The 25890-nt window shown below is 47.9% G+C and overlaps 1 protein-coding gene across 5 annotated transcripts in view; it reads right to left on the bottom strand.

The window, feature by feature from the left end:
* The window catches only part of FOXN3 (forkhead box N3), a 400340-nt gene that overhangs the window by 225125 nt on the left and 149325 nt on the right, over window positions 1–25890 (bottom strand). The window contains exon 1 of one of the 5 annotated variants that reach the window (XM_047738591.1): window positions 14665–14790. The exons of 3 other annotated variants lie outside the window; for them this stretch is intronic. The gene's annotated coding sequence lies outside the window, so the exon portion shown is untranslated. Of the gene's footprint in view, window positions 1–13548; window positions 13630–14664; window positions 14791–25890 lie in introns of those variants that run through there. One more of the 5 variants, XM_047738592.1, reaches the window with a different exon arrangement.

Raw genomic sequence — 25890 nt, 5'->3', positions numbered from 1 at the left:
GGGCGGCGGGCGGCGGGGGGCGGCCGCGGGCGCGGGCGGCAGGGGCGCGGGGGTCGCGGCGCGGCATGGGACCTGCGGCGTCCGCCGGGCGCGCCGCGCGTCCTCCCGCCGGCCCCGCCGCTCTCCCCGCCCCGTCCCGCCTCCCGCTCGCCTCCGCCGCGGCGCGTCGGGCCGGGGCGCGCCGAACGGCGAGAAATTGTTTCCACTGCAAACAAAAAAAGGCGACACATGACCAGGCAGGAGGAGGGGAAGCGCGGGGAGGGAGGGGCGCGGAGGGGAGGGACGGAGCGGAGTGGGCGGAGGGAGCCGGAGAGAGGGAAAACGTGGGCCGGGCCGCCGGCTGCCCGGGGTGCGGACCCGCCGGGGCGGCCCCTGTACGCGCGCCCCTCGCCGCGATCGACCCCGCGCGCCGTGCCCGAGCGCTTTCCGGGGGACGCAGCCAGGGCCCGGGCCGGCCTGGGCCGCGCGGACTCGCCTCCCGCCGCGCCGCGGGGCGGGGGTGACCGGCGCGGGCCCCAGCGACCCGGGGCGGCCGCGACCGTGGGCGGCGGGGCTGGCGGGCGGGCGGGCGGCGCGCGGCCTGCCCCTTCCCCAGGCTCAGGCCACGCGGGCGGACCGGAGCTGTGCCGCTGGCAACGTGTCGCCGGAACGCTCCTACCCCATCCGCATGCCTTACAAGGCTCGAAAGTAAAAATAAAAAGAATTACGATGCGGGGGAGGCTTTCGAGGGGGAGAAGAGATTCTACTTCTCCCCAACTACGGCGTCCTGGCGGGGCTCCCAGGCCGGTCCCCAACCCTCCTCCAGCGCCCACCTCGAGCCCCGGGAGGAAAGGCACAAAGGCACCGCAGCCCCCCGCCCCGCTGGCCGCTCCTCCTGTCCTCTGCCGGCGCGTGTCTGCGGAGGGAGGGAGGGTGGCCATTACAGACAACCGAGCAAGAGGCCCGTCCTAGAGGCCACGCCGGTAGGTAGGGCCTCTGGGTGGGTGGGGGAGGCTCAGCGCCGCGACCGACTTAGAAACCTCGAGAGAAACCCGGCCTTATCGCCTTCACATTTTGAGTTCTCGGGAACCCGACAGACAATTAGCAGGGCCACCCAGCGACCGGCGGCACAGCCACCACTCCAAGTCTTTAGGCTCCTCCAAGGAAGGGCCACCCACTGCTAAAGCTGCCTTGGGAGAGGATGAGAGGAGAGTCCAACAGGACACCCTGGTGGTGACACAAATAAAAATAGGATTGCACCCCGCTTGCACGGAGCCAAATCTGTAGGTTACTCAACAGAAGAGAAGCCCAACCCATCACCCCTACCTGAACCTACCTGGGCCTGTGCACCGGCCATTTTGAGCTGAGAACTGCAGAAACACCAGTGATCCCCCTCAGAAAGCCCTCTAGTTTGCAGCACCTCGTAATGGAGCCAAAAGGGGAGAAAAACCCCACAGGGCTCCTGAATTTTTTTTCCCTCCAAAAAATAAACCCCAGTTGATTTGGGAGTCATTCCTTTTAACAAAGCTTCCAAAAGGGGGGTGGCAGGTCTTCAAAAACACTCACCCCAAGCGTTATTACTTACCCATGGTCTGGCAAATCCCACCCAGGAGATGACTCCAAGGTGGAGGCCCAGGGGTGGCTGGCGTTCATCCAGCCCCACCCTTCTTAATTACTGAGCACTTGATGTGACCTACCCAAACTCACTAAGCAAAAGGTGTAAGGTGAGAGAGACCAATAGCTCTGAAGCCTCACAGAGGTACTGGTGACATCAGCGATTGGACATCAAGCAACCAAGGCCAGAGACCTTTGTCCAAGCCCCCTTGCCCACCCAGAGAGGAAGAAATACTCCCCTGCCGTCCTCCCCACCCATCACCATCTCCCAACTCTCCCCATGGCCAACGACACTCACACGGTACCTAGAAATTTCTTTACAGTAAGACAAATGGCGTGTTGATTTTCACTCCAGTCCTTTCTTTGTCCTCAGAGTTCAAGCACACAGAATAGGTCATTTTTGAAATTCTCCGTGTGAGCTGTTTAGCCTTCAGTGTCCAAACCAGCCATGTAGGCGAACAACACCTTTAAAACAGGCACGCCTTGGGCCAGGAGAAGCCCTGAGTAGAGGGTGGAGTATGGTGAGGTAAGCTGTCTTTTATGAGCCTGCCTCTCTTTCCTTCTGCGTGTTTTCAGTTTCTTCTCTTCTCAAACATACAGACCTTCTCTAATTATGACGGGGTTACATCCCAGGAAGCCCATCATCCTAAACTGAAAATATCCAGGAGTCAAAAATGCATTTCATACATTTCATACACCTAACCCACCGACCATCACAACTCAGCCTAGCCCACCTTGAACGTGCATAGAACACGTACATTAACCCGCAATTGCAAATTGCAAAATCACTGAACATACATGTTGGATATTAACTTACCGACTACTGTCCTGCAAGTGCAAAACAGAAGTTGTATGGGTACAGAATGGCTGCAGCCGTGCCGGTTGTTGGCCCGGTGATCCCATGGCTGCCTGGGAGCTGAGGCTTGCTGAAGCTGCCCGGCCTCCAGAGAGGGGATATCACTAACTCAGGGAAAGATCTGAATTCTAAACTTGAAGTCTGGTGTCTACCAAATGTGTATCGCTTTTCACACCGTCATAAAGTCAAAAAATCGTATGTCGAACTATCATACGTCAGGGACCATCCGAATTCCTTAATCCCTCTCTCCCACTTATCCTGGGAGAGGCGGCAGGAGGCATCAGCCTGATGAGGCGGTGGGGGGCCAGCACTGCCTGACACGGAGAGCGACCTACACGCATCTGCCTACCTGTCGGTCTGAACTGGGGGGAATCCATTCGCACATTTGTTGAAAGCCAGAGCAAGGTTTGGTGCAGCTCCTTTCCACCTTTAAATTCCACAGAACCACAGCTCTGCAACAGATGCTCCCTGATCAAAGAGCGCAGGGGCCAAAGTCTTTGGGACAACTCCATGTTCAATACCCTTCCTGAACATTCAGAAGTTCCCTTGCCCCTGAGAAGTCTCCAAAAAGCCATTTTTTACAAACATGTTCAACAGCAGAATCCTGCGTGTGCCCTGGAACTCACTTTGGGCAACACTTACATCCTGGCTGGGGAGTGGCTGGGATGATTCCACAGCCCCTTCCAGGCCTGGGCCAGAAGCACCTGCGTGTCTGCAGTGGGAAGACCTGGCCTCCCGCCCAGCCAGTCCCCAGTCGGTGTGAAACCTTGGGTTCCTCCCGTGTGCAGAGGAGTGCCTCTCCCCTTGATGATTTCTGCCATCTTCTCCAACATGCCTCCCTGCCCCGCACCATGGAAGCTCCTCTCCCCATCCCTGGTTCTTTGGCTAACATGATTACTTACAGAATAGTTCAGTGTAGAGCCTCCCAGCCCCCATGACACAGTAACACCTGAAGAGATGAGCAATGAGAGGCCACAATGAAAGCTGGGGACCTTCATGTATGAGAAGCAACCTGAGGCTGGCCTGCAAGCATGGTCTCCTGGATCCTTCAGGCTGACTCCCGTGAAGAGGACACATGAGTGGGAACCCAGGTCAGCCCGGGGCAGGCAGCACAGCTGGGCTTCTCAGAACTGGGGAGTCATGTGGCAGTCTCTCCCTCCCCTTCCCTCTGAGACCACACTGTCTTTCCCGCTTCCCTCTACACATCTCCTCCCTACAGGTTGGCACTCTCTGCTCACTTAGGACCACCTGTGGCTGCCAACACCAAAGCCACGACTTCTGACTCTCCATACCCACCACCTTCAGACTGCCTCTGCCTTCCATGCCATGGTCTACATCCTCAGGGAAATAACCCGATTGGCCTAGCCTGACTTAGATGCCTTTTCCTTTCTGCCCGTTCCCTCCTGTCTGCTGAGGCTAGACGCATGAAGGAACCATCAGGCACACCAGGACTGGGGATGACTTTAGAAGGAGGATATCTAATGAAGATGGGTTGGTGTCTGACCTGTAGAAATGGGGAAGTCATGTTATAGACCTGAGCTTTTCTATTAGGGACACCAGGGAAGCCATACCTAATAGATCAGATTCTTCTAGAATGGGTCCCAGGCATGCACATTTTGAGAAGGCACTACAGGAAGAGCTCATGTTCCAGGTAGGAGAAATGAATGGCACAAAAGAATTTATCAAATGTGGCTTGATCGTATTAGAAGATGCACTGGTTCCTCAAACAAATATTGACTACCTACCAAGTACATAGCATTTTGTTAGGTGCCAGAGAGAAAAGGGTTTTGTTCCTTACGGAGCATGCGTGTTAGTGGGTAAGAATGGAAACATAATATGACCAAACTCTTTAATGCTAAGGTGAGCAGTTTATAGGCACTAATGCAAAGGGCAAGAGGAACTCATTGAGTATTTCTGAGTGCGGAAGTTATACTATCAGAAATAGGCTTTAAAAGACTGGCTTGGAACTAGTAGATAAATAAGTCCCGGAAACCTCATACACAGTTCAGTGATTATTAGTGAGAAAACTATTATAAACATCTAAACGGAGTGACTAGATTTTAATTGTTCTCAACACTGGAAGAAATGATAATAAAGTGACACCAGAGAGATATTAGTGAACACGACAGGGGCAATCGTGGTCTACTATCAAATATATATTTTGTACACCTTACACACACACACAATATTGTATGTCAAATGTATCTCAGTTTTTTTAGAAAAGAAGAAGGACTGTGGAGGTGCATGGGGGGCTCAGTTGGTTAAGCATCTGACTCCTGGTTTCGGCTCAGGTCAGGACAGGGTGGTGAGATCGAGCCCTACGTGGGGCTCTTTGAAGAGCACAGAGTCCGCTTCAGAGTCCCTCCTTCTCCCCCTCCCTGCCCCCCCACACTCATTCTCTCTCTCTCTGTCTCTGTCTAATAAATAAATAATTAAAAATAAAAAAAAATAAAAGAATGGTATTGTGGTTTCAAGATGAGTTTTGGGGGAGGAAGGAAAAAAAATGAAAAAACCCAAAGTTAGTAGAACTACTGAGAAAGCAAGGCCATTATCCATATAAAAGGGAACAAGGACTTTTTTTGAATGGCATTTTAAAAAATTATAAAATATGCTAAGATATCAAAATAGTGATGCCCTCTGAGCAGCAGAGTTATGGGGTAAATTTTTTGGCCCGCTTCCTTCACACGTGTCTATTATATTCCAATTTTTTTTCTTTTTTAAAGATTTTATTTGTTTATTTGGCAGACAGAGATCACAAGTAGGCAGAGAGGCAGGCAGAGAGAGAGGAGGAAGCAGGCTCCCTGCTGAGCAGAGAACCCTATGCGGGACTCAATCCCAGGACCCTGGGATCATGACCTGAGCAGAAGGCAGAGGCTTTAACCCACTGAGCCACCCAGGCGCCCCAATATATTCCAAATTTTTGACCATAAGCACCATTACACTGCATTACAGCAGTGGTTCTCAGCCCTGACTGTGCACCAAAATGACCTGTATTAAAATTGCTGGCCCCCTTGGACGCCTGGGTGGCTCAGTGGGTTAAGCCGCTGCCTTCGGCTCAGGTCATGATCTCAGGGTCCTGGGATCGAGGCCCGCATCAGGCTCTCTGCTCAGCAGGGAGCCTGCTTCCCTCTCTCTCTCTCTCTCTGCCTGCCTCTCCGTCTACTTGTGATCTCTCTCTGTCAAATAAATAAATAAAATCTTTAAAAAAAAAAAATTGCTGGCCCCCATCCCCAGAGTTTGTGATTCAATAGATTGGGGCTGTGGCCTGATAATTTACATCTCTAACAAGCTCCCAGGGACTCTGCTGCTGCTGGTTGAGGGACCACACTTTGAGACCCAAGGACTACAGAACGGTCAGCGAGACTGGAAAAAATGAATATATGAAAGCCTTCAAAGGAAAAACCAAGAGAGATTGTCAAGTATGAGAAAAGAAGGGATGATTATGATCAAAGAAAACCCCTGAATCACCAGTCGGACTAAGTGTCTTTGAGATAATATGTAAGAATGCTGTTGGTAAGGTAGAAAAGCTGCTCCCTTCCCTTGAGTGCAGAAGGAGGAAAGACCCAGCATCACGTCTGGAAGGTCCTTCACTCTTGGAGACTTTTAAGATTTGCTCTGGCATCTTGGCCCTTGCCTGCCATCCTCTCTTGGTTTTCCCCTTATGCATTCTTGGTGTTTACATGACAGGTTCTGAAGGGTGTAGCCTGGGAAAAGGCTTCTTCAAATTTCTCCAGTAGGGAACAGAGCCAGGAGGCTTCTTTGAAGAGGGAAGGAGGCATGTGTGATAAGGGAAAAGACAGTCAAATGGGTGAAGTGAAGCTCACTCCCTCAGGTGCTCTCACCAAACCCCAGCTTCTCAAGTCTCCTGCTGGAGGCAACATGGAGACCCAGAACCTGTCAGCTCCTCTTTGAGCAGAAACACAAGTGTGAGGGAATCATCCAGAATCCAGATTTGGTCAATGCCTTCAGTTGACAAGTATTTATGAAGCATCTAGTTGCTCCATGCCCAGGACTGTGTGGAGGGGACCGGGAAGGAACCTGGAGAAACAGAAGGGGCAGCTCTTGCCCTCAAGGACCCAGGAGACTGGGGGAGAATTTACGAAGCGACCACAGATAACACACACACACACACACACACACACACACACAGACCAAAATACGAAGCCGGAGGAGGTGTAGCCTGATGGCTAGCCGAACATCTGGGACCAGGTTCCTGGTGTCCCTTAACCACTTACTAGCTGGGTAACCTTAGTCAATGTGCTTAACTTCTTTCTCTCCCCCTAGTTTCCTCATCTTGAGAAAACGTGGGTAAGGAGGTAGAATGCTAGCAAGGCCCTCTCATAGGGTTCTGATGAAGATCAAATGAATTAGTATTAAAACTCATATAATACTGCCCTGGCACTTAGCACCACTTTTGTTAAAGTAAATAAATTAAAAGGAAAATATGGACATAGTTGACTGCATACCAATTTAAAATTTTTGTGTAGGGCCACAGTCCTATAAATCAAGCAGAAAGATAGATTAAAAAATGAGGAAGTGGGCACCTGGGTGGCTCAGTGGGTTAAGCCTCTACCTTTGGCTCAGGTCATGATCTCAGGGTCCTGGGATCGGGTCCCCACATCGGGCTTTCTGCTCAGCGGGGAGCCTGTGTCCCCCCCCACCCCTGCCTGCCTCTCTCCCTACTTGTGATCTTTCTCTGTCAAATAAATAAATAAAATCTTTTTAAAAAAATGAAGTATTTGCCATACGTAGGAAAAGGGGTTAATATTTTAAATTTAGAACACTAACAACTCAATGAGAAGGGGGGAAAAAAAAAAGTATCGCCCTAATGAGAAAAGGGGGAAATTCACCGAAAGAGAAAGAAAAATGACTATACCCACCTCATATACCCACCTCATTAAAAAACAAGAAATGTAAATTCAAACAATTCAAACAATTATAATACCTCATTTCATCTACCAGATTGACAGAGGCTGAAAAGGACGAACCATGTCACTGTTGTCCGGGGTTCGGGAAGGAGTTGACTTGGTACAGCTGTTCAAGGACAACCTCAGTGAACCCAGCCACACACCCTAATTTTCCAACTTCTAGGAATTTATCCTAGGGAGGTTCTCTCACAAGACCATTAACTTGCCCAGTAGACTGACTACGCCCAGGATCCAGTGACCCGCTGAGCTCCCCACAGTTACCCAGTGCCTGACACACACAAGGGATACTCAGTCAGTACTTACTGGAAACGTGCACCAGAATATGCAACATTGTATCTAGGAGGGTTTGCTGAGACACTGTTTAAAATAAGGAAAACTCAGGGGGTGCCTGGGTGGCTCAGTTGTTAAGCGTCTGCTTTCAGCTCAGGTCACGATCCCAGGGTCCTGGGATCAAGTCCTGCATTGGGCTCCCTGCTCAGGGGGAAGCTTGCTTCTCCCTCTCCCACTCCCCCTGCTTGTATTCCCTCTCTCACTGTGTCTCTATCTGTATAAATAAATAAAATCTTTAAAGAAATAATAATAAAATCACAAAAACTCAGAAATTGCTTCATTGAGAGGCTGCAGGCATATTATTATGTGCTGTGGCCCACCCTGGCCCCATGCTCCCTTTATTCCCTCCCATTTGGATTTTCTGGTCATTTGCAGTGAAGCCCTCCTTATTCAGAATCATTTTCACGTTCTCCTATCCTAGATGTGTGAATCAATTTGCAAACATTTCATAAAGAAAGAGTGTGGGGGGAAAATAAACGCATTGGAGAAGCAAGTTTAAGTATCTTGTGCTCTTTTCAATCAGAAGGAACAAAATGATTCCTTTCTGAAAAGGCTGGTGCTCTGAGCAAACAGGAGAATTGCCAAGTATAACACACATTGTACCTTGTGTTATGGTGTCTACTGACTGGTTGTAAGAAGGCTTTCAATTGATAGGTTTTTAGTATCAAACTTTCTCTACAAACTCCTACACAGGTCCAAAGATAAGGGAAAATATTCTTGAATTAAGAATTTGTGGGGGAGGGTGAAGATTTACTCTCTCTTTTCAGATTGATCTATAACAATTTGCGCTTATAAAAGACCAGATGTGGTTATATCTTATTATATATTTTTTTCAAATCTGATAGAAAAACCTGTGCCCAGCTGAGGCACTCCATGTGGCCAGAATTACTTCTGCTTCTCCCGCCTTCCGAGGGGTACTCTGGGCAGTCAGAAGCCTGCTCTAGAAAAGGCAGAGCTCTGAGCTCCCACTCTGAGCTCCCGGACCCCATTTATCTATAGTGGATTGTCATTCCTTGGGGAAGTTATGTTCTATGAAGTCTCCACAAACAAGGAATTAGCAAACATTGAACTACTGCTCCCAGGGGAAACACCGAGTCAGGTTCCTGTGAGGCTGCTGGTGACAGCATTTTTGTTAACCGATGAATATATAACCACGTTTTACTGTATTTCCACCTAAAGACACCTTATTTAATATATACCATTGATTCCTTGACACTGAACTCACGGCCAGCAGTTCTGTAACTCATGTCAGAACGAAGATTCTCTAACAAGGCTTCTGTATATTCTCCACAAGGCAGTCAGCCTTCATGGGCTCAGCAATATGGAACACTTCACACTAGGACTGGGTGCCATTTATTTTATTTTATTAAGATTTTATTTATTTATTTATTTGACAGAGAGAGACACAGCAAGAAAGGGAACACAAGCAGGGGGAGTGGAAGAGGGAGAAGCAGGCTTCCCGCCAATCAGGGAGCCTGATGCGGGGCTCGATCTCAGGACGCTGGGATCATGACTTGAGCGGAAGGCAGACGCTTAACGGCTGAGCCACCCAGGTGCTCCTTTATTTACTTTCTAAGATTTTGTTTATTTGAGGGGTGCCTGGGTAGCTCAGTGGGTTAAAGCCTCTGCCTTCGGCTGAGGTCGTGATCTCAGGGTCCTGGGATCAAGCCCCGCATTGGGCTCTCTGCTCAGCGGGGAGCCTGCTTCCCCCTCTCTCTGCCTGCCTCTGTGCCTACTTGTGATCTCTCTCTGTCAAATCAATGAATAAAATCTTTAAAAAAAAAAAAAAACTTTAAAGATTTTGTTTATTTGAAAGGGAGAGGACGAGAGAGACAGAGAGAGAGTGCATACGTGAGCAGGAGGAGGGAGAAGCAGACTCTCCGCTAAGCAGGGAGCCTGACTCGGGGCTCGATCCCAGGACCTTGGGATCACGACCTGAGCCGAAGGCAGATGCTTAACCAACAGAGCCACCCAGGTGCCCCATGGGTGCCATTTTAAACAGGAAAATCACCAACAAAAAAGCACAAAAAGCAGAGTACAGAACAGACCACAGGACCGACACTTGTTTATGGTATGAGAACTGAAACTTGTTTGCACCAGAACGTCGCTCTGTTAGACGTAAGCTGGGAATGTGTGCATTAGGCAATTCAAATTTTGGCCACTCTGCACATGTCGACAAATGGCCCTAAAAGCACCACGAGTATTTATTAATTGGGGGGGTTACAAATAATTTTTAGCAAGTACATGAATCTGCAACTATGGAATACAAGAATAATGGCCAACCGGATTTAACAAACACTTACACAGTACTTACTCGGTGCCAGACCACATCCTTAGGCTTGGCAAATATTCACTCATTTCGGCCTCACAGTGACCATGGGAGGAGGGTACTATTATTATGCCCCCATTATACATGAGGAACCTGAGGCACAGAGAGGTTTAGCCACCTGCCTAAGGACACACAGCTCATAAGTGATGGGGCTGGGATTTGAACCCCTACGCCTTGGCTCCAGAGTTTGGAGCCGTGTTCCAGGTAGGAACCAAGGGGAGCTTCAGATCAACCCAGAGTATCTGAATTCTTCTTGGAGAACCCCTGGAGGTCAAGGACACGAAGGACAGGAGTGGTGGGGTTCAAGAGAGGAAAAACCATGAGCAGCAAATAAGGGAGAAGAAAGAAAAAGGGGACTTTTAACCTGAATGAAAAGGCACCACTTACAAAGAGCCAAAGTTCAGCTTCTATGTCATAATCAATATGGCATGGTGTACCTTTGTAATAAAAAATAAATCAACTAGATACTGAGCATCAAACAAATTGTAAGTGCCTTGAGAGGCAAGGACCCTGCCTTCTACTTCTCTTCTGCTCATAGCATGTGGCTCAGTGGTAATCAAAAATATCGATCACTTAAGTGAAAAAAAATGCTTCTTTTTATTGCTCTCTCAAGCTGGTATCTAATAACTACACAGATTAGTCAAAGAAAAGTAGCATCATCAACCTTCTCCTCCTCCAAAGTTCTGAAGAGCTCTTATTGTTTTCCTCCATTCACCGAGTACACCAAGTACCACGGTCTCGTGGGTTTCAGTTGCTAAGTCTGCCAAAGTGTGAACCATGCCAAGAAGGAACTTCTCTCGTTTTACTTTTGCAGAAGGATGTGAAAGAGGACAATCAATTCTTCTCTTGAAGAGTGTCTTTTTGAAACAAAAGTAAAAACTGCAAATTCAACGGTGTCTCTAGGAAACATTGCATAGATTAAGATATTGCCAATATTATTTCCCTGCTGTACAAAATTCCTTTTGGGGGATTAGCAACTTTTCAGTTTACTACAATTGCCAAAGCTGAAGTCTGTTATCCTCTATCAGATAGTGCAGTTCACCAACACTCTCTGCTTTGAAACCCCCACTCCTTCCCCAAATAACCTCTCATGAGCCTTTAATATTTTTGATTCAGGGGCAAGCAAAACGTGCCCGTAAATTGTGAGGCACGAGTGCGTGCTGAGCACTCAGCTTCACGAGGGGTGGGGGCTGAGAAGGAGGAGGCCAAGTGGACCACTGTCTTTCTGGGGGTGCACCAGTAACACCTAATTCCCCCAAGCCCGAAGACACGGGACTGTCACTGGCTTCAAAGATCTGGCCCCCCAAACACCCAGACATCCTTTTTAAGTTGGCATTTCTTCCAGAGAGGAATACTGAGCATCTTTCCTACATGCCTCACACCGTGCTAGGCCAGCTGTCTAACAATATGGATCCCGGAAGGGGGTGCTACCGCCCACGTTGGTGATGGCAGCCATTAGTGCCTGTTGCTCATAGCAAACGTCAAAGAGCCCGCAGAACAGAGGTCCAGGCCATTGGCTGAGCCACCCGGGCAGGCTTCCATGCCCCTTGAGTGCCAGCAGAGGCTACCCGAGGACCCAGGTGGGCATGCCATACCGTCCTGGACTTCCGGACAGAGTCCGGTCCCAGGGAGTGGACGTCAGAGCTCTCCGGAGGCTGCCCAGGCCAGGTTCAAAGGAGTGATGAACCTCATGACATCCGTTCCAAAGAAATCCCACCTGCCACTGGCATGCCCAGGCTCGTCTTCCTCACATACCAGCCTCCCAGGCAAGTCTCCAGAAGCACGGTGCGCAGGCAGCTTCAACAGTTTGCTTTCTCTCAATGCTCCGGACCAGGAAGACGCGGAGCTGAGGAAGAAGGCACGGTCAACCCCCATGATCTGGACCCCCCAGTTGGCTGTGATCCTGAAAGGTCATCTTATCCACCCCTCTGCAGGAAAAACATGGTTTTCCTTGGCCCTGGAAATCTGGCCTGGCAGATTTTCTGAAGTAAGTCTCTTCATCCACACCCATCCCCATCATACTGACGTTCAGGACTGGAGGGCAGAGCTGGAACCATCCTTCACCCTCTACTCTCCAGCCACAGTCCCCTGGCCCGAAACGCCTGCCACCATGTGAGCGCTGGCTCAGCCCCCGCACAAGGACTCCCCAGCTTGTTGCCCTGAATAACTTGAATATCAAACCGAGCACAAAGAGAATAATACACAGCAGTTGCTGGAAAAAGCTCTCTCCATCCACTTCATCCTCTGTGGCAGACGCAACTGAAAGATTTTTTTTTTTTTAATCCATGAAAAACTTCTCATTTAAGCTGGGGTGCAAAAGGCATCTGAAATGTGAGAGTCCCCAGACCAGCCCGGGGAGAGAAAGGAAAGGTTTCAATGAAATACAAAAGCAACGCAGACCTGAAGGGGAGCAGGCTGCCCGACGACAAGGCAGCCGACTGCCAAACTGTCATTTTGCTCAGCGGCTGAACAGAAGGCTCGAGTAATGACAACCACAAAACTCATTTAAAGTCTGAAAAGGTGACTAATGAGCTCATTCATGCTGGCTATAAATTATTCACTACAACACGGATTCCACTCAAGACAAACACTAAAGTAAACTTTAAACATCGCCAGCCTCCGAAGTCGAACGAGTTAGGTCTGCAAAACTTTTCCCAGCGAGAGGGCTACTCCTCTCTCCCTTGTCTATTGTCACATTCATTCTTCTGTTTACTTTTTTTTACTGCCTTTAATCAAGTTTAAGCAGACACAGCTGGTACACATTTATTTCTCTGTTGAGTCTTTTTTTTTTCCATTAGTTATTATGAGCAATCATGATGTTCTAAAAATAGCAGCAAATTATATTCTCTAGAAATTGAAGGCTGACCTTAAAATGAAGCCCAGGTCTTCGGAAAGAATATTCATACGCACATTTGGGTGAGTGACAGCCCCGCACGAAGGCGAAACACAAGTGCAGAGCATTTTCCACTCTTTGAGAGGTTTTACAATTTGCTTCCAAATTTCCTTTGGCTCTGGTGGAAAAGGGTTGGTTGCTTCAAAACCCTACAACACAGAACCTGCTTCCAGGATTCACGTTTTGGCGAAGAGTTTCATGAACACTCACCATCTTCACAAAATCAAAGTTCTCAAAAATATATACATATATATAATAGAATAAATAAATAAAAAGGATAGAAAATTTAAAAATTTTAAAAATCAAAGTTCTCACGGAGCCTTGTCGTGATGGACAAACCCGGCAACAGACTTGGCGAAAACCCACCACGTTGCTGAGGGCTCCCCTCTGCTCAGTTTCCTGTTAATATTAAAGAAAGAATCACAGCTCTTCGGTTTTTCTAGACCGCGCTCTTTGCTACTCCTGTCACTCCGGAAGGCATTATGACTGCAGGGAAGGAGTCTCCTGTTTTTCAAACCTTTTTTTCATCTCAGTGGCTATTTCCAAGACAGAGGCAGAGTGAAGAGTTTCAGACCTGCCCTAGTAGATCTTTGAAAAACAGTCCCAAATAAGTACTTACATTAGCTCTTGGTCAGATCGCTGAACATTCTGTATTTTTAAACTGCTTTGAATACTTTGAAAAGGAGCCACAGAAAAGCCACAGAAAACGCTCATATTCAAATCCCTCCAGATGGAGCTTCTGACTAACCAAAAGTGAAAGCACAGAGGTCTGAGGCCGAGTTGTACCCTGTGCACACCTCGAGATTACAGGGGAAAAAAAAAAAATGAATGGTCCGGGGCTTGGGGAATCTTGCATAACGTATGAGAAATAATGCACAGAAGGCAAATCGAGACAAGGGCTTTAACTTCAACCCCAGACTGGGCCAAGCTCCGTCTCCATTTTAGGAAAATCTTTCACACTGTTTTCACAGTTTCTTGCACATGAACTAAAGGCTTGTCCCAGCCATTTCTGTCGTCTGAAATGCAAAGCAATTTTTCTTTTAAGGAGAGAAAGAGGAGTCCTGCAATATTTATAGCAAAGTACTTTGCCACCTACCGACGCAATCTGGTTGGTCTTCACGTGTGTGGCATGATTTTTTAATCCACGTTTCTGTATCTACTCAGAAGCCAGGTCCTCGGTGCAAGAGTTCCGGCAGTGTTGCTCTGGGGTTGTTTTGTTGTTGTTTTGTTGTTGTTGTTGTTGTTTTAATCAAACAACGTGCAAAACCCCAATTCCAACCAAAGAAATGGAAAAACCTAAAATGGCATCCTAGGGGAGGCTTGGCTGTTCTATATCCCTCCACGAACTCAATTCCTGTCAGCTCTTTGTGCAAAGGTGTGGACAAAATATTGCTTGGAAATCTAGCCACATGTTGGTAACATGTCTGCCAGACGGAGCTTGCCTCTCCTTCATGGGTGGGAAACGTGGCTGGTTCCCAGCTGCTACACACACACACACACACACATTGCGGGATGGCCGTAGTCTCTATCTTCCCTGGAGGGAGGACCAAAGGTAATGTTAATTCTGCCTGCGGATATTCAAGGCACCTGCCCAGCGAAGCCAAAACAATGAACACCAACTACCCAATTACGGCAACCCTAACAATGATAAAACATACATAGTGCCCAAAGCTCCCCCGTGCGTCCTACTCACTTGGAGCTTTGCCAGCATTATTTATTTCTTCCTTCCACTCACCGTTACGAGGGACGGAGGCGCGGTCATCCTCTTACAGACAAGGACACTGAGCTGAAAAAAATTAAGGCATTTGCCAGCGGTGCTTGTTGAGGTGAGCTGGAAAGGCGAGTCCCCACGTCTTTGGGGCCCATAGAGCACACTCCCTGCACCGCTGTGTTCTCTAACCTCTTCATCCTCTCCATGCCTAATTTCCAAGATCACAGAAATGTACCTTGCTGTTTGCAATCTACCTCCTGGGCTTCTCCGTCAGAGACTTTTTGGGGATTGTTTGATCTGGGTTTTGCATAGCATTTTGCATAATGGGCCCCTAACCATGACGCCCCCTCCTCTCCACGCCCAGGTGCAGCTCCTGACGCTTGCAGAGAACATGGACACCATTCATGGAACAGACAAGCATATCCATGAATTCCAAAATACCCAGGGCAATGGTTGTACACCAGCACTGCGCTCCTCTCTGAATCGGAAAGCACGACGATTATGAAAACAACAACAAATAACCCACAACAGTGATGGCTCCAGGGGCCAGGACTGAAACTCCCAAGTCTGTCCCCACCTCCCATTTGGGTGGACCCTCAGAAGGAACAAGCTGCTACGAAGGGGCCCGTTACACAACTCAAAGAACAATCTACCCTCCCCCAGGCCAACAAATGAACCTTTCTCCAATTGCTACAACCCCTGGGATGGAGCTCTGGTAGTTTCACTTCCAGCTAACGCCTCCATTTCACCAGAAACCATTTTCGAACTGTGTCTTTTGCCCTTTGCACACTGAGTTAGCTAGTTATTGCCTGCCAGTTTAGAAACACGGCTGACCACCACACCATAACTATCTTCCAAAAGCTAAAGTACAGAGAAGTAGATTGAGGCACAGACCAACCTTTGCCAACTCTAAATACATTCCAAAATCAGCAAGTCGCCATGAAAATCTACTGACTGTACTACCAATCAGATTAACCTTTTCCCACAGATCCCACAGATAGCAGGGTGAGACCCCCTGCGGAGGCACCCCTGTGCCCTACAGGTGCTTGGAGTCTTCGCACAGTCCTGGGCACTGGCGAAGTGGAGGAAACGGGCTCCCGCAGCTCACTCCCGTCTCCAGGACCTGCAGCATCTTCACGTTTGGGTACCAAGGCCGAGGGGTTCATTCCCTCATGAACCACTTCCATATGCTTCCCCGAAAGCTCATCTGGTGCCACAACTGGACTCCCGTCTCAAGGCTATAGCCAAAGGCTTTGGAAGAAGTGGATGAAGAAGAAAGTTGAGGTCTGTGGTTTCAGCTATCCACAAGGATCTGATTCCACTGCCATTTAAAGTCCCTCTGGCTTCTGCCAATAGCAGCTCCCTCTGGATCCAAATTCAACCTCTCAGCTTCCTTGTGATGCCAGCATCATAGCAAAGCCTCCAATGCTTATGCTAAGCCCTGCCCAGACCTTCCCGGATCTCCTGCAAATGAACCACCAATTTGCATTTGCTACGCAGATTCGCTTCCTAAGTCAGAGGCTTCCTAAATCAGAGCAGGTTTCATCAGCCATGTTCCAGGGCTCCTCCCTCACATCCTCCATGGCTCATTTTTCTAGATCAAAATCTACAACTCCTGAGTAGGAAGAAAGTCACTTAAGGCTGACTGCCCTGACTTATCATTTAATCTACACACAGCTATTTATTTACTAATTACATTCTGGGCCTGACAGCACTGGCCAGAAAAGATTTGTTTATTCATTACCAAAACCAATTAATGTAAACAGAAAATAAAATCTTAAAGGTTACTCTTGGGAAGGACTTTACTAATGGTGTCGGATGAGCCCCTAATTAAATGAGGCAAATGAAGCCCAAAGAAGCAAAGGGATTTAGGGCACACGGGTAGCTTGCTTGCCACTGTTTAATAGCACCCCAAAATTCCAGCCCTGTGGTGTGAGTGGGACTGACCCCGTGGTGGGCTTCTAGAGTGAAGGATGGGCATTAAAGAAAGAACGGGAGGTCCAGCTAGGACCCACCGCACAGGCCACTACACATCCTCTGTCATGTAGACACTCGAAATGGCTCTTCTGTCATTTGCAACCAAAAGCTTCCCAACAGATAACCGTGCAGAGTCAGTGGCAATGTCAATTTCTTGACTCCCCGTACACAGATATTTCTGCCACAGGAGAGTCTTTAACATAGCAGAATAGAAAACCATATTTTGACAAATTCAGGGGCTGAACTTGGTAAGAATCAAAAGATTTGGAGGAAATACAGGAAACTAAAGACCGCCATTGTGCTCTTTAAACATATGGCTTCATGTGTAACTGTGGCTACATTAATAGAGTATTACTGATGACTGAGGAATCCATGAATGGAGATTAACTGTAGAGAATTCATGGTTAATGAGGGAAGGCCATTCTATTTTTTAATATAGTATGTATGTATGTATTTTTGAGCAAGAACAAGCCCAGGAAGGTGGGAGGGCAAAGATGGAGAGAGAAAGAATATCAAGCAGGCTCCATGTCCAGTGCAGAGCCCGACATGGGGCTTGATCCCAGGACCCCAAGATCATGACCTGAGCCGAAATTATGAGTCAATTAACCAACTGAGCAACACAGGCACCCTGAGGACTGTTCTATTTATAACTTGAGACAAAACCTAACTCCCACTGCAGTCTCAGAGTTGGACCTAAAGCTGGGCTTATCCCTACCTCCCGGAGAGACAATGTCCCAATTTTATATTTCCAAGTGCCCAGCTCCAAATCAGGTGCCAATGGAGGGGTGATGCAGGTCTCAAAAGCTAAGTCTACTGAGTAGTTACTAGATGAAGACATCGTACTGTGTCTTACCTGCTTTATGTCACTGAATGCTCCCCAGCGATCCACGTGAGGTAGACTGATCAGAGTAAACAATTAACATTTGTTAATGATACGGAAGGAGTGACCATCAGGCACACGTAACTCTTATAAGATTAAATTTATCATCAATGAGAACACATTCTTTAGTAATCTTAAAACTATAAAATTAAAAAGATGAGTATCAATAGACATAATAATCACACAGGATCCAGTTAACATTCATAAAGAAGGAGAATTTGCCACCAGATCCTGGGGCTTAAAGCATCCGCACCCCTCGCTCACGTGGCCCCTTCCATGGGCCTGGGAAGGACCCCAGCCACGTGTGGAATGAGCACCTTCAGTATTTAAGCTCAGTCATCACACAGAAACACTTAAAGGTCCCGAAGCCCTATGGCTCATATATGAAAAAAACCCTGAGAAAGGTTCCCGGACATCTGACAATAATCCGAAAGATTTACATGACATTACCAATAACTGCTTGGGTAGCAAACAAGCTTTTTCTCCTAAGCCATCAAGAATGGAAAACAAGGGGCGCCTGGGTGTCTCAGTGGGTTAAAGCCTCTGCCTTTGGCTCAGGTCATGATCCCAGGGTCCTGGGATCGAGCCCCGCATCGGGCTCTCTGCTCAGCGGGGAGCCTGCTTCCTTCTCTCTCTCTCTCTCTCTGCCTGCCTCTCTGCTTACTTGTAATCTCTGTCTGTCAAATAAATAAATAAAATCTGAAAAAAAAAAAAAGGAATGGAAAACAACCCCCAACCAACCATACTAGAGGAATGAATGAATGATCTTGCTGTTCTCTTGAGGGAAAATGGCATTCTAAAATCACTGTCATAGAAAGAAGTGGTCAAAGAGCACACAGGCCAAAAAATGTAGGAAAAGAAAGTAATGCAGACATATGTGAAATAGCTAATTAATAATAATATTTGTGTTATTTTCTGGATTTTGTGGTGTTTGGGATGTCTGCTTCGAAATACATATATATTATTTTCTTTCATCATGTGAAATAAATGTTCGTTCGTAAACCTGGTTTTATGTTTGCAATTTTACATTATTTTACATTTTTTCTTGGCGATGGCTACCTAATCAAATAGGCCTCTGGCGAGACGGGCCTGCATCCACTCCCCGTGAGCCTGCTATGAGTCAGGTCACTGCTTTCCGCGGACTGCCTCCTCGCAGTCAGCTAGGGGCTCTGTGAGGCAGGTGCTGTTATCCCATTTTACAGATGAGGGATCTGGGCCTCAAGCAGGTTAGAATGACCTACCAAAGGTTACCCAGCTGAGAAGCAGCAAACTGAACCCAGTTGTCTGATCCATAGGGCATCTAGCCAGGTGCCAGACCACCTTGCCACTCCTGCTTCTTGGCCTGCCCACCCCCACTAAGAAAGGAAAGGGCTATCCTTCTGTAACCCAGGAGCGCCTTCCTGGTCTCTGGCTGCTGCACAGCTTCCAGGCTGGGCTGGGGAAGGAGGGGCTACCTCACGCCCATGGAGCAGATGGAGCCCTATTTCAGTTCCTGGCAGAGCAGAGGTTTTAATCTTTGTCAGTGGACCACAGTGGGACTCTACAATGGGTCACCTTGGGGACACAACCTCTTGGTCAGTGGCCAGTCGTCTCCTTTGATGGCATTTATGGTTCAGGGGATGCTCATTAGGCTATAGCAAGACAGGTATGGTGACACGGGGTCCACGTCTATACCTCAGTGAGAGCTGAAAGCTGCGGGCTGGAGGGAGGGACCCAAGGGGAGGAGAGGGAGCCGTCTGACCACAGAAAAGGAAGCCCAGACCTGAGTGCAAAGGCACATCTGCAGCCTCAGCTCCCCTTCCTCCCCAACCCCAGGGCGTTAATCCTCAGGGTCCCATCCCAGCCTCCAACCTCCTCTCCCCATCAATTTAGAAGGGCCTCGTCATTTGCATAACGCTTCCTGGGGGACAAACTCCTCACTGACTCAGTTTTCCACCTGAAGAACCTGATCCCTCCTGTGAGGCCCTGCTCCCCAACTACCTGAACCCCTTGTGTCAGTCCTCCCTGGACTCAGGACAGGAAGGACCCGCTATGTTTCTTTCCCACTCATTCTCTGTTCAAAATGATGACCCTGGGGGGCCCCCGGCTTGCTCAGTCGGTGGAGTGTGCAACTCTTGATCCTGGGGTCAGGCATCCGAGCCCCGCATTTGGGTTAGAGATTACTTTAAAAAAAAGATGAAACTATAAGGCGGTGTGTGCTTTAACTTCTTGGGGCAATGAGGAGCCTAGGGGACCAGTGGAACACAAGACCTTGGACTTCACCTTTAAAATAGTGTTACTGGTCATTATCATCATCGGTGCTTAACTCTCAGGGTCTCCACTCTGCCCTATTCCCCCCAACAGCTAGAATAGAAAGGGCCATCCTTCTGCAAGATTGGGGTAGACATACACAAAATCCCAGAGAGAGAGAGAAACCCACTTCCCAGCGTCCTCCTGAAAGGGAGGGAGCGATGGAAGTGGGCAGAAGGGCAGACCACTGGAGGAGCCTGCGCATTCCTCAAAGGTGAGGCCTCTTCCAAGACCCACTCTGCACCCTGGCAGCATGAACCCTGGAGTCTCAGTAACAATGGGAGCTAGTTACTTGGTGGGGGTAGGTCCCCCGATGTGGCCAGCTGACTTTCCCAACAGCACTCAATAATCAAATCACTCCATCTTCCCTTCTGATTCCCAAGCTCACCAAACCCCTTCAGTAGTATCTCTCACTGTCGATTAATACACAAGCCTGGGGTGACTGGGTGGCTTAGTTGATCTAAGTGATGCCTTTGGCTCAGGTCATGATCCCAGAGTCCTGGAATCAAGCCTGGCAACTGGCTCCCAGCTCAGTGGGTAGTCTGCTTCTCCCTCTCCCTCAGCCTTCCCCCTGCTTGTGCTAGCTCTCTCACTCGCTCTCAAATAAATCAATAAAATGTTTTATTTTAGTTTTTTTAAAGATTTTATTTATTTATTTATTCACAAGAGACAGAGAGAGAGAGAGGCAGAGGGAGAAGCAGGATCCCCCATGAGCAGGGAGCCCAGCGCACGACTCGATCCCAGGACCCCGGGACCACGACCTGAGCGAAGGCAGACGCTTAACCATCTGAGCCACCCAGAAACCCATAAATAAAATATTTTTTAAAAAAATAATCCAAGAGCCTTCTGATTTGCTCCACCTGTCCTGTGAGCTCAGCTAACCCGTACACTCTAGGGAAACAGGTGTGCTCCCCAGGGCTGAAGACAGTTCACGACAGTGACATCACACAGGGGCTCTCCTTCATTTGGCCCCATACTCCTGGCAGCCACCAGGCCCTCCTGGGACACCACTATCTTCTGTACAAGCCACACCGGCAGAGTCCTACCCAACAGAGAGCAAGTGTGAGAAATCTTTGCCAAGTAAGGACAGCATGACAGACTCATCAGTCCGCTCTGGGAAGGGACAGATCCATTACAAGTACTTCTGACTGTGGCAACATCCACTTCAAAGATTTGGTAGCACAGACACTGACATTAGAACAATACAGAGAATACAGAAAAGATTAGCATGGCCCCTGATCAAGGATGAAGTATTCCGTATTTGTATGTTAACTAACTGAAATTAAAATAAAAACAAACCAACTAAGTAAATAAAAGACAGAGGCAGGCGGAGTACCAGGGAGGATGTGGGCGAGTCATCTCACCTCTGAGTGCCTTCCTGTCTTCACCTGTGAAATGGGGATAGAACACAGCCAACCTCCCAGGGCTGACCAAGGATGAAATAATTGGCATATGTAAAGCACCCCACAGACACACAGGGCACTGGCTAAATCCCTGCAAGGTTTACTATTATTATGCAGAAAATAAAGAGAATTATAATAGAAGGAGAGGTGAGAGCCAACTTAAAGAAAGATTTCCTCACGATTTACATTAACTGCCTAAAACCGGGGTGTTTTCTCCCAAGCATAAAGATTTAAACATTTCCTCCTTTTCTTTCTTTGTAGTTTAAGGATCAAGTGGCCACTGAAATTCTTCTATACTTGGGGAGAGGAAGGCAAAGTGCGGACTCACTACGCCGCCAGGCACTTGAAACTCGTGTAACAGGGTGTGCAAACTATACTTCAGAAAAAAATTCTTTAAAGAAACTATTGAAATTCTTCCCTGGAATTAATTAGGATTTTCTGCTATTTTCCACAATGCCTTGAAGACCGTGGAAAAACGTGTGTGTGTGTGTGTGTGTGTGTATGTGTTCTCGGTTTGGGATCTCATGCTGTCTCTGTTGAAAACTTGTGTGTGTGTGTGTGTGTGTGTGTGTGTTCTTGGTTCTGGATCTCATGCTGTCTCTGTTGAAAAAAAGGGCAAAGAGTCCTCCCCCTCAGAACAGCAGAACCAAAATAAGTACTGTTTGTCGGGGGCGGGGGGGGCTGCCTTGGGAGTATGTGCGTGTTCTTAGGATGGAGTCACAGGGGTAAGCGAAACACAGTTATTTTATAGGCTTTTTTCCCAAAAAACCTACCTGTTCCTTTCAGGAGAAGGGTATCAGTCATTTCTAGGAACAATTCCCTACAACGCTCTTTCCCTCCACGCAGATGAAGCGCTCCACTCTGCCACCAATTAAAAACTGTGGATGATAATAGGACCGGGGAGCTCACTGTAACACATTTGTCCTAACTATGACTTTTCTTGGGGTCCACATTCAGATGTGAGAAATGGGACAGCCTGTGGATTACAGGTGTAAATTTTGGGCATAAGGGAATACTTGGATGGGGAGATCCCCCTTGGCTGGTTAGTTAAGGGAGTTATATACCCCAAATGCTGAGAGTATCCCCAGTACATTCTCCTTGAGACCAAGACCCGTGTTCAAGGAATGGCCAGTTGTCTACTGCTCATTAGGCACATAGTCTATTGCTTGAACATCCACAACTTCCCAAATCATCCTAAGCAGCCAGCCTTCCCAGCCATGGCCATAAGTCACACATTAGCCTCTACACAATGGCGGGGCCTGCTCAGAATTCAAACCGAAAAGTTCTAATGCCTAAACTTGACTTTCCAGCTTGATATGAGGAACAGAGAGAGGGGAACCTTCTACAGTAGGGGGTCAGCAAACTAGCACCTGCAGGCCAAATCCAGGCCACTGTCTGTTTTTGTAAATAAAATATTATTGGCACACAGCCACAGCCCTTAGGTTACGCAGTTCTCGTGGCTGCTTTCCCATCCCAGGACCAGAGCTGATCAGTTGCAACAGAAACCACATAGCCTGCAGAGTCTAAAATATTTACTATCCGGCCCTTTAGAGAAAAAAAGAGAGGATGACAAAAGCCACCAGAATATTTACAGAAGTTCCTGATGGCCTATGACTCATGGTTTAAATGGAACAGTGGCCCTAATAAGTTAGCAGAAGGAAATGTGGGTTCAAGTACCGGTTCTACCAACAGGCTCAGCTTTGTGAGGTCATACAAGTATTTTCACCTCTGGCTTCCATTTCATTCATATAATAGGATTAGTCATGGGTGGCAAGTGCATGACAAATAATTAGCTAATACCCCCAACATATGCATTTTGAACACATGACAAGAAGAATTACTGTTTGTTTTCACAGGACAAGAAGAATTACTGTTTGTTTTCTGAAGGGTGAGAGGTCCTGTCTTGGTGCAGCAGTATTCTGTGGTTAGCAGTTCAATTGGGTGCTTCTGGAACCCCATGATATGCAATGCACGGAGCTGGTCTAGAGCCATAGGGCATGTGGCTCAAAGGGCAGATAGTAAATGATAGGGTAGCCCAGGTCAGTCCCGGGCCGGGAGAGTCAAGGAAGGTTTACTCGTTTTTTTAAAAAAGGAAAATTTGAGTAGTGCCCAAAAGAAAGGGTAGGACTTCAGAAAAAGGAAAAGGGAAGGGAGAACTTCCCCGACTGAGCAGTAAAGCGCATACTCAAAGTGAGAAAGGTCAAGGGCATATTCAGAGAACCATGCAAGAGACAGATTCATCTGAGCAAGATCACCCAAGGGAACAACTGGGAAGATGGCTGGAAAGGTAAAGTTGAAGACACATTAAGAAGGAAGGTGAGTTCAAAACCCACAAGTTTGTATTTTACGCTAGATGACGGGGAGCAACTGAGCGTTCTAGGTAACACAGGAGACAGTAACATGAAAGCAGTGTTTTAGAAACATTCATCTGGCCATGGTATATAAAATGAATCAGAAGACTCTGAACTACAGAGGAACTGAAATTGAAACACAGGAAATAGTATCTATCATACTGATGGAAACATTGTTTCAATGGGGAAGAGAAACAATCCTTTATCCTCATTTTAATTTAGTTTCCCATCGGTGTGTCCCGGATAATCTCCTGTATGTCTCAAAAATATTTTTAAATACCTAAATACCTACTAAATAAGCAAAACTGGAACAGGCAAGGAAAAGAGTTCAGGAAGAACAGTCAGACAACAAAGGTCAGGTCCTGATACAAGGGTCTCACTCTTTTGTGAGATGTAGGTGTATGAGGAATAATAGTCGGCCTTTGATTTCAAATCACAAGCAGGAGGAATGTTCATTATAGTTATCACGAGGGAGGTTATATTTGCTCCCTGTGCGTGTGTGTGTGTGTGTGTGTGTGTGTGTGTGTGTGTGTGTGAAAACCCAATTTCCTCATTCACGGCCCCCCAGAAAAGGCAGCTAAGAATAGCCAGCTCTGCGTCCGGTTTCATCAGAAATAAGACTGTGCTCGTTCTAGGCCTCTGCCTTCCTCAGGCTGCCAGCCTTCTGTCACTTGCCCTCCCACATGGCCCTGGCTTCAGACACCTGTGTGGATGGTGACAGGAGAGTCAGCTTCTTGGAGGTGGGGAGGCGGAACAGAGAAGTTAGAGATGCTGCTTCAGAGAAGGTAGAGTGGGGGCTGGAGTCCCAGGTGACCTGCTCAGATTAGCTGCTTTCTGTGGAAGGTCCCCACCTATAAGATGGGGGAGATGAGTAACCCACTTCAGGGAGTGCCAGGAGCCTCGGCTAGGAAAATGTCTGCAAAATGCTTTGCACCCCATACCTGGCACCAGAGAGGGCTCAATCAATGGAGCTGCTGTCATCTGTTTTCTTGGGGTGCTGTGACATTTGGCTTGGATAACCCAAGTCAATTTTTATTTGCTAGGTGAGAGGCACTTCCTTAATTTAATTACCATATGCCCAATACACAAACTCTTTTCCCCCGTGGAGTACATCACCAGAGGCCTAGAGGACCAGAGCCCCAGAGATGGAAACTGCCCAGGGAATGGGGCCTCAGCAGCCAGGCTGCAGTCCCACCTCCCAGGAAGGCTCCCAGCCCCACAGCACAATCCCCCCACCGTGTCCTCGTGTCCTCGGAAGAGACAAGGACTTGGGATCTGGGAACCCTGGTGGGGAGGCTTCCAAGGCTTCTCCCTCCAGGCCGTTCACGAGCGTCTCTGACTTGCTCAAGGGCTCACCATGAATTGAAGGAAGAGTTGGATCTACAACCCAGGTCTGCTCTCTTCTTGTCCATCTTCAAAGTCACATTAAAAAAAAAAAAAAATTTGTAAAAATAATAATGGTCACTGTGGAAAACTTGGAAACTAGAGAGGAATTAAAAGGGAAAAAATATATGGATATAAGCCCATTGTCCAAAGCTTCTATACCTCTGTTAATTAAGGCTGCCTTCCAGGTTTTTCTAGTCATACGATGAAAGTGAGAACACACTGTAAATACACTTTGTGCCCTGTCATTGTTATTGTTGTTGCTGTTTTCCTTTTTCCACTTTACAGTTATAAACTCTGTTTCTGCACCAAAATTCTGAGCTGCAGGTGGGCAGAAACCGTATCAGCCTTGACATCGACCCTTCTGTTCCCTGGCACACAGTAGGAGCTTAATAAACAGTGGGGAGTGATTGGATGTCGGCATGGCCTTATATGGAATAACCAGTGACGTAGCCACTCTCATTTTGCTGGAAACTCAGGTCACCTCCAGGGTTCTGCTACCATGAAAATGTCAGATGCACAGCCTCGTTCCTGTGTGGTGTACATAGCTCTCTGTCCCTAAGGTAAATTCCTAAACGTGTGATCACTGGGTCAGAGTACTCACATTGTAAAAAGTCTTGGATCCCTACTGCCAAATGGCTCTCCAGAAAAGTAATGCTAATTTATGTCCTCCACCAGTGATCTAGGAGATGGAGAAGCATGAGTGTTCTCCATGGGGTGAGTACGTGAGTTGAGGGGGAAATTGCAGAATCCCTCAGTAGGTTTTTTAATGAGGAATTAAGGGCTGGACTTAAGCTCATTTGATTATCTAGCAACCCCACACAGTATGAAGTATGTTCCCGAACTTCGATCAGTATTCCTCTGACCTCTTCTCTGTTGAAAAATACAGTGTGTTGGGGCGCCTGGGTGGCTCAGTGGGTTAAAGCCTCTGCCTTCAGCTCAGGTCACGATCTCAGAGTCCTGGGAT

Source organism: Lutra lutra, chromosome 7, assembly GCF_902655055.1.
Source record: "Lutra lutra chromosome 7, mLutLut1.2, whole genome shotgun sequence".
NCBI classification, from domain to species: domain Eukaryota; kingdom Metazoa; phylum Chordata; class Mammalia; order Carnivora; family Mustelidae; genus Lutra; species Lutra lutra.
Note: the sequence above shows the minus strand (reverse complement) of the source record. Positions and strands in the feature narration are given on the sequence as shown.